This window comes from Ascaphus truei, chromosome 2 (genome assembly GCF_040206685.1).
Source record: "Ascaphus truei isolate aAscTru1 chromosome 2, aAscTru1.hap1, whole genome shotgun sequence".
Lineage (NCBI taxonomy): Eukaryota > Metazoa > Chordata > Amphibia > Anura > Ascaphidae > Ascaphus > Ascaphus truei.
Genome location: NC_134484.1, coordinates 260,064,699 through 260,077,350, shown reverse-complemented (window position 1 = coordinate 260,077,350; position 12,652 = coordinate 260,064,699). Strand labels below are relative to the sequence as shown.

Here is a 12,652-nt window from a genome sequence, read left to right as displayed (position 1 = left end):
ATTGGTTTAAAGAAAAATGTTACATACATGTACTTTCTGTATCATGTACATGCATTTAGCTACTATTGAGGTTTCATGTGCATTGTATTAGAAAATGATTACTCCCATTTCATCACATTTTATGTATGTTCCCTTATAAATTCCATTAATGTAATATAGAGGTGTTTGGAGAAAAGGGGATAACTGTACTTATTTGTTTACTTACGGGAGCTCATTCATCACGGATGCAATTGACTGATCATAACACTCCATGCATGAATGCCTGTAATCACAACAATGCGTAGTACATCTTATATTTAGCAATGTAGGTGATTATTAATGCTAGAAATTAATAGTCAACATTAATTAAAATTTGTGACATGTGTATGTACACTACCGACACACTTTATTGCTCATCGGCCAGATCCGCAAGCCGGGAGATTTCCCGGCTTGCTAGTGGCCGCCCCTCAGCGTGCCGCGCGTCACCGACACACGGTCACGCGTCATCGGGAGCCTGCGCCCCCTGCACGCGCGTCCAGGGCTCCCCAGGGGGTTCCGGGGGACCCGGCGGACCCGGCAGCGGTAGGGCGAGCGCCCCGATCGGAGGGCGCTCTTCCGCTGCTTCGGCGCGCGCCCGTCACCCTCCGGCGCGCGCCAGGATACTGCTGCGGCCAAGAACGGGCAAATGCTCGAATAAACTTGGCTGCAGCAGTATAAGTCACACGTGTGTGGATGTGACCTACATGTAACAAGTGTCAAAGTGTAAACAAAACCACAATTTTGTCGCAAATGTTACTGTAATTTTGCATTTCTAATTTCCCACTATGACAATGTTGGTAATATATTTGGAATGTCATTCACGTCACTTCATCATTATCATGATGATAATTATCAAGTATTCTCAAAATATAAACGTCAATCACGTGCACATTAGCATAGGCACACTTTTTAAGACAACTGTTTGTGTCTGTATCAATTTGTGTAGGATCCATGTATAACATCAACAAATGATAACAGCAGGTTTATTATGTTAGCTTATATCATCATATTGACTGTACTATTTATTTTTAGAACGTTTAATAAACACAGTAAACTATAGTTAGTTAGGTAAATGAAATATACACAGAAACGTACTTCATTACATGATGTTGATGTAATATTCAGAACATCATGCATTGTAGGGGACCACAACATCTAGGCAATAACATTATTTGCTACAGTCCCAAACCATTTTATCAACATACCCATGTAACAAGAGATTTTTAACAAGAAATGGCTAGTTGGTTGTAAGTGTCCTTTACATTGGGAGAAGGAGTGGCTCAGTGAGTAAAGACACACACTGGCACTGAGAGTTTGAAGCAGGGGAGTCTGGTTCAATTCCCGGTGTCGGCTCCTTGTGACCTTGGGCAAGTCACTTTATCTCCCTGTGCCTCAGGCGGCAAAAAATAAATTGTAAGCTCCACGGGCCAGGGACCTGAGGCTGAAAAATGTGTCTGTAAAGCGCTGCGTACAACTAGCAGCGCTATACATGAACATGCTCATATTATTATTATTATTATTGTTACATAGTTTCGACAGTCATACATTCCATTACACAATAGAATACACAAATGTTTTAGCAGAGTGGGAATGGTTGTTATATATAAAACACACCATGCCATAAAATGTTAGTAGTAATTAAAGAACACTCAAGAAAAATTTATGAGGCACTCTTTTGCAACATCCTTATGTTAATTAAGTGCTTATGCAATATAGGCATAAGGGTATCACATTTTTAATTGTTTGTTAATAAGCGCTGCAAGCAATATAAAATTAGTTCCATATGTAGTATAGTAGTCGGTGGCTCCTCCTCACAATCATCTCATATAAAGGTAGACTCTTCTGATATCATACATTGATCCGATTGTATGTTCCCCGACATCTCTGAAATACAGCAAACACATGATGGTCAAAGATGGCACCTTACTATATATGTATCCGTGACAATGCGTTACACAGCTCTATATGATTGTGTAGATACACACGTCAGTCACTTATATGTTAGAAGTACAAGTGTACATCATTATGTAATCGTTCATTAAATTAGTAGCAGGCATAACTATGTATATGAAGTTAACGTTGCCTGTATACTGAAAAATGTGCGCGCACATCTTAGTGTGCGCACGCACTTCACGCTTGGGTCGACTAACTGTTAGCGCATGCGCAAAACAATGCGTACGTTGTGCGTTCAATACATGTTGAAAATACCATTAACCATAAAATATTTTTTTCAAATACAATGAAGGCGAAACTACATTCGTTCTAAACGAGTACATCTGTATTCTTTTTAAACAGACGTGTGTGGACAGAAAGCACGGCCGATAACACAATGCGCAAATGCAATACGTGTGATGTCATGTTAAGCCAGCGTGAAGCGCACGCAAACACTCCTCCCACTCAATTAACATTCGGCTAACGCCCAGTATACGCCCACAAACACTGAGCCGCACGCATGACACAGTGCAGTTACCGTAACTATAACAAAACAACACAGCCAATAGGCTTTGACGCGCGCACGTCGCTTGGGGGCGGTACTTACATCCGTAATCCTTTTTAAGGACGCCTTGGCCCATGACAAGGGTCCCACGTCATACGTGGTGGACCCGGTTTTTTATTTTGTAGATGTTGCATGATAACAAAACAGGTATGTGTTAGAGTTATGGTAACATGTTGCTAATATGTTTAAAGGGATAGGAAAGTACGTATATTTATTCCGTCAGCAATGTGTACTACTCTTTCAGGTTCTACTATATTGTAATAGGAAACAATTTGTTTGTGATCGCTACATGTTATGCAGTCTGCAATGTTACGCTGTATCCACGCATTTAAAGTGAAAATGGTGGTTACAAAAAAAAAAAAAATTTAAACGCTGAGTCAGCGCATAACGATTGTTATATTTACCATTCTTGTAGAATTAACACTTCGTCTGCCTGCAACTGGTCGCTCCAGAAAACCAAGGCATTTGCATCCACGCTTGACCCAAACGCTGAATCCTGTATGACACACATCTCCTCCATGAAGCGCTCATAGGAATCGCCACAGCTTTCTTCAAACAATTGGTCCGGAGGTAGGTTCATTTCTTCGGGTACCCATTCCAATGCATTTTCAGCTGAAAGGCTTGGTACATAATCATAGTAGTTATGTTCTTGTACAATGTGGGTTTCAGGAATGGAGGGTGCAGATATTGCAGCAGGTATCGATTCACACGGAACAGTAGTAGCGGATCCATTGCTATTGGCATTAGGAATAAATATGCCATTTAGCACAATACTGCTGCGGCACAGTTTATTCGAGCATTTGCCCGTTCTGTGCCGCAGCAGTAGCCTGGCGCGCGCCCGAGTGTGACGGGCGCACGCCGAAGCAGCGGAAGAGCGCCCTCCGATCGGGGCGCTCTCCCTACCGCTGCCGGGTCCGCCGGGTCCCCCGGAACCCCCTGCCGCTGTCCCGCGATCGCGGGACACCAGGGCTCCCTCGGGGAGCCCCTGGACACGCGTGCAGGGGGCGCACGCTCCCGATGACGCGTGACCGCGCGTCTATGACGTGCGGCACGCTGAGGGGCGGCCACTAGCAAGCCGGGAGATTTCCCGGCTTGCGGTACCGACCACACTTCAATAAAGTGTGTCGGTAGTGTATGTGTGCCCTCTTCCACGATGAAATGTTTTTCCTTAGCAATCTTCCAAAAACCATACCTGTCTTGTAGCTTGTCCTGCACACGTTCAAAACAGTCATTAGTTGATAAAGTGAATCTTACTGATGATTTAAAATTTCGCGCATGCCCAGGTTCTTGCTAATAAGGATTCTTGGCTCTAATCAAATCATAGATTTGTCCGGTGTTGGCTTTGTGTCCGGAAGCGGACAAAATCGCTTCTGCTATCATGAATTTATAGCCTCTGTGCGGATGCATATTTTTTAATAATTCATCAGCCATTGCAGATTAACAGAAAAGATGTCTGCAGTTCTCTGTTCTTTGCTCATAAGAATGAAACGGTTCAAATGATAACTATTTGCTGTCTTTCCTTTTCAAGGTCATAAAAAGTTTCAACTTGTACTCCTTGTTTGAAGCACCAATTGGATGTGTAGAAATAATTAGTTTCACATTTGTGGTTTGTGATAGCCATTTTTCTGACCAACATGTAGCAAATGTTATCTACTTTCTCAAAACATTGGTAGACTTTTAATTAAGAAACATTGTGGGTTGAGGAAAAATAACATTGACCACTGTCTGAAAATAGTGCTTACACAGCCATATAATGAAATACACACACACCTGCAAAAGTAAATGGTTTTTTTCCTCATAAATTTCTGTGTGTATTTGAAAGTCTGCTTAACTCCCTGTCTGCATCAGTTTAAGTACGTGTGTATATGTAGATATATATATATCTCTTTCATAAATATATATATATATATATATATAATGTGTATATGTATATTGAAGTATATGTATATGTATATTGTAGTATATATATATGTATATATATATATATATATAGTTATATATATATATATATATATATATAGTTATATATATATATATATATATATATATATATATATATATATATATAGTTATATATATTACAATATGTCTGTAAAACCAAACTTTACATGTCTGTGTGTGTATATTACAACTTTTAAGGGCTTATATGTAAAGAGGGATTTTTATATTGGTGTGATTTATTTAAAGGTTAACATAATAGAGGCTTAAACTTTTATGGCCTATTGCATTGACCTGTCTGGTAAATGTGATTTACCATCAAAAAAGGTTTTTTTTTAATTTAGAAGGGCTGTAGTGTTAAAACCAATAATATATATATAATGCAGGAGTACACACAACATATTGATGGCAGTAAGTAGGCCTTGTATGAAACCTATTTAAATGGTGATAAACATGAGTGAATTAAGTAATAAACATTTGTTTTAGGCCAATACTGTTATAGGCTCACAGTTAGTATAGTTCACAAACATTAGGCCTGTATTAGTAAAATACTGTGTTTTCACAAGGAAGCATGAAGTGTATGTTTTTTGTAAATACATCTATACCAGTTTAGATAGTCCAAAATATATATATATATATATATATATACATACATACATACACACACACACACTGTGTGTGTGTGTGTGTGTGTGTGTGTGTGTGTACATATATCCATACATACTACATATATATTAGTATACATTCACAGATATGTTCTTGAAACAAGAACACATAAATGATTAAAGGACAACATTACAATGGCCAAGCAAGGCGAAGGTAAGTAATATTTTACACATAATCCTGCTGTACACGGAAAAGAAAGATGTTTGCAGTTAAATAGATGTGTGTTTTTAATTGCATGTGAATAATATGCACATGCAATGATTACATCAAGTAACACACCCAAATACAATGTTTTGCAGGTAAGTCAATGGCAGCTTCTCTAAACATAGCAACTGGCTCCTGGTGGACCATTACTGAACACACGATTAATACATCAATATTAATAACACTATTCATTAATTAGGACTGTTAACATTTCCAAAACTTCACGTGTACAAGAACATACTTGAAAGTTTGGAAACAACACAGTCTTCAGCATACATACAATATTAATTAGATAATCTGAAGTCAAGAAAACAAGGCCAAAGACATATTTAGTGAATTATAACATTTATTTATTTTTTTCCTTTTGAGAGCGAGTAACAGGCCTGCTTGTTGTCTCTTGGATTTTCCTTTTTCGTTTTGCAACAACTTTAGCCACAACAGAGCCACTTTGAGTGGCCTCTGGCAATTCACGGGCAGGGCTTGTGGCCAGTGACTCACCTACAGGGCTTTTGGCCAGTGACTGTTCACCGACAGGGCTTTTGGGCAGTGACTCACCTACAGGGCTTTTGGGCAGTGACTGTTCACCGACAGGGCTTGTGGGCAGTGACTCACCTACAGGGCTTTTGGGCAGTGACTATTCACCGACAGGGCTTGTGGGCAGTGACTCACCGACAGGGCTTTTGGGCAGTGACTGTTCACCGACAGGGCTTGTGGGTAGTGACACATGTGAGCAAGTTGGTACACCGTGCACAACACATGGTTGGTCCGTTTCATCTTTCCTGGTCAGTAGTAACTGCTTGTGCTGTTTTGTTTTTGTCGCCTCCTTTGTAGGTGTCAGCTCCTGATTTTCTACAGATGGCAGCGGTAGGATGTCGTCAGGAACCTGCACAGAAATGTCTGCTACTTGACCGGTAACATTCGGACCTGGGGAATGAAGATCAGATGCATGTGGTGAAAAATTACCAGCATGTAAAGATCCTGCCTGTGAGGTGTTGAAGTTGAAATTGGGTACAGTAGTCATTCTCAAGTAATTAGCTTGTATTTGCTGCACAACCATTGCTTCTAATGAAGTGTTTATTTTTTGCATCTGTTTAGGCACTTCAATGAAGACTCTGTGGAGATGTGCCAATTGTGATATCGTTTGTTCCTGCAGTGAAATCATCCTTTGGAGCACTGTCATCAGATCAGAATGGCGACGATTTTCAGCTTCCACAATTTTTCCCTCTGAAGCTACTATTGCATCGTATGTGTTACTTGATGGACGAATTGGCTGTGTAACTCTTTCAATGGGAACCTCGTCATGGTCACTTGAATGTATTTCTGTGTCTATGGCGGTGGCATCATCATCATCATCATTATCATCATCATCATGTGCTATAAATAAATGTACACATTATGAAATGGCATGTTAATCTCTGCTGTTTTACTATGTAATTCTACTGTGTGATAAGTAACACCTAACATGTTTTCATACGTTTAATAACGTCACATTAAAAACTACCTTGACTTACGAATACTGTTTGGACTCAGTATGAAATAAGAATGAATGAAAAGTTGCTCAAAACTCTCAACTCCTACATGATACTTAACTTCACAAACACAATACATGTTGTGTTTAAAAACTTCATTTTCACTGACACTAAGTAATCCTATTTAAAGAACATGTGCAAAACAAATAATGAACATGACAACATAACATTTAGAAGTGAACATATTATATGTCCACCACCTCATACACTTCTCTTCCAGGTGTGTTGAGCTGCATGACCCAGGTGAAGACACTTGTTCCGCCTCAGGTGACACATGTCCTCCAGGGGCAACTATATAACAATAACATAAGTTGTAAATTTACATGTGTAAATATTGAACATACAGTTATTGTATGTTCTGTATTTATGACTAACTACTGCACCGACACACTTTATTCGAGCAAATACCCAGTATGTACCTGACAGATACCTGGAATGCGCCGCTCCTCACCTCTGACAAGCCCCCTTGCGTTTGCCTTCCCAGCCTGGGTTCATGCCTGGCTGACGGGCGGCTGATCTGTTAAATGATAATGATTAGGATTTAATAGGCTGCAATGCTTCTCGTGTCTACCAGATGGCATAAATTCATGAATTGTAATGCAGTATATATATATATACTGTGCAGTATTGCAGCCAGCGGGAATAAAATGCTTTAATCCCTGCCTCAGAAAATACCTCAATGCACTCGGGCAGAAAACAGTCACAAACCTCAATACACCCGGGTATACCCGAATTCGTGGGACTAGCCGAGCTCGAATAAAGTGTGTCGCCAGTGTAACAGCATCATTTCCTTATGCGAAAATGTGTGTGTGAAAGTGAACATAAATAGTTGTACTAACAATGTACATGGCTGTGTACTTAGAACTTTTGAGTTCCCTAACATACAACATACTATGTTTCTGCAGTAATGCGTTAAGATAAATTGATTACATTTGTAGATAAAAATCATATGTTGTGTAGTCATATCAGTATCATAATGTACATAAGTATCATGAGATGAACATTCACAATGGTTATCATGAAGGTGGTCATATAGCAAAAAGCTTCGTTTTTGGTAGAGGATATGTGTGGTACATTAATAGAAGCTGTGGCACACCTGAATGTGGCTGTCACTCAACAACACAACACATGCAGTGTGTGATAATGTGTTGTTGATATCAGTTGAACTATAGATATGAGTGAACGAATGTGTGACGTACGGTTTGATAAGTAATGACTTGTTGGGGGATTTAGTACCTAGAGTTAAGCTTTCAAATGAGTGTGATTACCTTCAGTTTTGCTAGGCAGGTTGTAAGAACGGTATTCCCTTCCCCAAAAACCCTAATCAGGCAGACCTTACAATTACTTCAAACAGGTGAAAATGGTGTGAACTAAGTTGACGGTAAGATGACCCTGTAATTTGGGTGTGTGCTGAACCCCACCCCCTCTGTTGACGTGTATGCTGTGATGACATATTCATTGCAGCTGCTTTAACACAATGGTAGAGGAGCAAAATAGTCGTCTGAAGTGTGCAAGTTATGAACACAATGACATAACATATGCTACGTGTGCCTCATTATGCTGTCTGTATATGACATAAAGCAAAAATGGACCTTTTAATAAACAAGTAGACATTTGTTTGTGCTAGTGATGTTTGTAGGCCGTTGCATGCAATATATTCGATGCATGATTAGAATAGCCAGTAATGTCGTGTTTGTATGAGTGAAATAAATAATATACACATTAATATTATACATATTTATGTTCTGTAACAGTAGCTAGTAATAGTTTCTCATTAGCATGTGTTACACATGTGTGCTACCCTGTTGTTCCCCATCTTCGCCCACCATAAATTGCTTCCACTGCAGCAAAGCATTGTGGGAATTCACATGCAAATGAGCACGCAATGCAATGTGGTATATTAGTTACTGCTTTTAGTAGGACTACAACATATATGTCTAATTTGACACACACACATATATATATATATATATATATATATATATATATATATATAGAGAGAGAGAGAGAGAGAGAGAGAGAGAGAGAGAGAGAGAGAGAGAGAGAGAGAGAGAGAGAGAGAGAGAGAGAGAGAGAGAAACAGACATATACATATATAGATGTAGGTATGCTTATATTGGGAAGACACTATAAAAAGCAGCGGAAATGTTTAAAATAACTGTAAGCAACGACACGCCTAGTACAGTAATATTTCTCACCTGGTGGAAATTGTGAGTGATAAATTCCGATGTCCCTGTCACCGGGCAAACCCTCCACAACAACGGGAAGTAATTTTCCCCGAAGCAGCTCCTCCAATGGAGTTAATATCAGACGCTGTGGTGGCGGCCCACCTCCAGTGCCAGTAGCATGCACGCGTTGGTCTTGTATTTTCTTTTTTAATTTTGACCTAATATCGTCAAATCTCTTGCGACAATTCTCCTTGATCCTGACACGATTCCCACACGCATTGACACCAATGACTATTGTGTCCCACATTTCTTTTTTGCTTGATGAACTTGTCCGCGCTTGAAAAACATACAAAATATATGACGTTAATTAATAATAATACAACTACCAGTTTCCTACACTGCTAGCTGTTCCAAGAGAAAGCAAACATGCTGTTTTAGGTGTAATATGTGAAGCACATGAGAATTCACTACTAAACCTATACATGTAAGCATGGTTGCTTTAATATTGTATGCAGTTATCGCAAATTGTACGCCTGAGTTTTGTTGTCCTTGTAACGCATGATAAAAAGCTGTGTTTCCACACTAATTAACATAGAAAGATATTCTGTACCCATATTTGCATATGAACAAAACTCACATGACCTAGGATCACATGTATTTGAAGAATAAATGGAAAGGTACACTTACCTACTAAATGTCCATAGAGACTGTCATAGTGCTCCAGAATCCCAGTGACAAGAGCCCTATTTTCTTGGTCATTGAAGCGAGGATTACGTGGCTTCTCCACACGTTTCTTCCAACCAGGTTTAGGCTCAGAGCTTGGCTGGTGCTGACTGGACTCTCCTTCTTCCAATGGAAGAGACTCCAAAAGCTGGCCACCAGCAAGCACGCCACCACCAGACACCCCATCAGCAACTGAGCCAACAGCAGCACTCCCACTCCCACTCCCAGCAACAGCACTCCCACTCCCAGCAACAGCACTCCCACTCCCAGCAACAGCACTCCCACTCCCAGCAACAGCACTCCCACTCCCAGCAACAGCACTCCCACTCCAAGCAACAGCACTCCCACTCCCAGCAACAGCACTCCCACTCCCAGCAACAGCACTCCCACTCCCAGCAACAGCACTCCCACTCCAAGCAACAGCACTCCCACTCCCAGCAACAGCACTCCCACTCCCAGCAACAGCACTTCCACTCCCAGCAACAGCACTCCCACTCCCAGCAACAGCACTCGCACTCCTAGCAACAGCACTCCGCTGAACAGTACGTTCACTCTGACGCGTACTCGCACGAGTAGCACTACCACTCCCACCAGCATCACTCTTCCCACGCTTTGCGGGCATACTGACAGCACTCACAAAAAACAGAAAAGAAATGTACAGCCAATCACACGAAACACTTCCACATATAAAACAAGACAAAGATGTAAACAAAACAACAAAGGACAAAGCTCTCACAATACACAACAAGTTTCTCAGTCAATATGCAAATATTAAATCGCCCAGCTCTGTGCGTCTCTCTCTCTCTCACTCCCAACAACACAGAGAATGATTAACAGTTCACGTTGCCTTTAAATATGGCGCGCTATCCAATACATGCTTGCTTCGCCTGATTCAGCAAGATTTTTGATTGGCCAACCTAACAGCACCCCGCCACGCACGCCGATACACCTGTGTGTGATCGGCAAATCATCGTGAGAGTGGGCGGATTTGTTTTCGTCTTGATTTTGAATGTATTCGGCACTTACTGCATACGGAGAGGGAAAATCGCCAATAACATGACTAATCGGTAAGCTTGCCGATTTCACATATTCGTCGCTTACTGCATGAGGCCCATTGTTCCAGAAGTCTTGTGGTTTGTTCAGATGCAACTTTGCAAACCTAAGCCGTGCTGCCATGTTCTTTTTAGAGAGAAGGGGCTTTCTCCTGGCAACCCTTTCAAACAAACCATACTTGTTCAGTCTTTTTCTAATTGTACTGTCATGAACTTTAACATTTAACATGCTAACTGGGGCCTGTAGAGTCTGAGATGTAACTCTTGGGTATTTTGCAATTTCTCTGAGCATTGCACGGTGTGACCCTGGGGTGATTTTCTGGGATCTCCACTCCTGGGAAGATTGGCAACTGTCTTGAATGTTTTCCACTTTTGAATAATCTTTCTCACTGTGGAATGATGGACTATAAATTGTTTGAAAATTGCCTTATAACCCTTCCCACATTGATGGGGAGCAACAATTGCTTCTCTAAGATCATTGCTGATGTCTTTCCACCTTGGCATTGTGTTAACACACACCTGAATGCTCCAGACAAGCAAACTGCTAAAACTTCGGCTTTTATAGAGGTGGTCACACTTGCTGATGGTCAATTAATCAAGGGCATTTAATTAGCAGCACCTGTATGCTACTTAGCATCTTAATTCCTACGGAAGCAGTAAGGGTGTACTTAGTTTTTCACACATAGCTTCTCCATTTTGGCTTTATTTTTGTTAAATAAATCATGACACGGTGTAATATGTCATGTGTTGTTGTTCATCTGAGGTTGTACTGCTGCAGCGCATCTGAGTCTAACACATCGCCGGTTTTTCCCTGGCTTTTTCCTGGAATGCGACGCACTTCACCTGGAGCATGCCGCATTCATTTTGCGTTCTCAGCCACGGGTCATGTGCGGTTGACGCGCGGTTGATGCGTTTATTGAGAATGGTTCGTATTTAATAGGTTGCAATTCTTCACGTATCCGTCAGATGGCAGATATTCATGAATTGTAATGCGCATTCGCTTCAGTAATGTGTCGACTTGCAGGTGTTTCGTTTAAAAAAGATACCACCATGTGCTATTGTAACTTGGCCTTGAGACTGAAGGAAGAGGTTGCAAAAATGTATCAATTTAGGCTTTTCATATTAAAGAAAGACAAAGACCAGTTTCGGTTACAGTATTCTCCAGAGACCCGCCCGCCATGAGTGTTCAAGTGCAGCCCGTTTTCCAAAAACCCCACAGAAGTTACGCGTATTTGATATGGGCCGCAATTAATGCAACAGATGATAAGATGGCAACAGTTGTTAAAATTTATCAGTATTTTATCGAAAACTATGACTTTTACAAATTTTCGCCAGCTCCTCATACGTGGAAGAGTGCAATAAGGAAAAGGTTATGTAGCGATCCCTGTTTTTATCGTATTGAGCCACAATTTGTTGGAGGGTATTGGTGTGTATCACCGTTTTTTTCCTGTGTCTATGATCATGCAGACGGCAGAAGGCAAAGGGTCGTGTTAAAACCAACTAAGAAACGACAGTCGCTGCCAAGCAATGCACCAGCACCGGCTTCCAATAACGGTCCCACCGTCAGTGACAACCCTGAGCCTGAGCCGGATTTCGCGTGCAGTTTCGATCAAGCTTGCATGTACCTAAGCAATTTCCAGCCTCATCAGCTGACTACAAGTGGACTAGTCCCGCTGCAAACTATTGACGTGGATGATCAAGAACGCTGGACTGGCAGTGGACCGGCGCCGGCGCCAGCTGAATGGGAAATTCTATGGTGAGTATTGTTGCCGTATTATTTTCTGTGTTTTTTTTATTTTGACAATACAGTATCAATATCGGTGCGATTCAAAAGTCAAGCGATTCTCCTGTAAGCAA

At 41.0% G+C, this 12,652-nt stretch overlaps 1 long non-coding RNA gene across 1 annotated transcript; it reads left to right on the top strand.

The window, feature by feature from the left end:
* Window positions 1-2,919: 2,919 nt before the first annotated feature.
* LOC142488658 (uncharacterized) lies at window positions 2,920-6,650 on the top strand. Its single transcript, XR_012799564.1, has 3 exons — window positions 2,920-3,085; window positions 6,155-6,331; window positions 6,419-6,650. It is a non-coding gene; the product is annotated as an uncharacterized LOC142488658 (long non-coding RNA).
* Window positions 6,651-12,652: the final 6,002 nt, after the last annotated feature.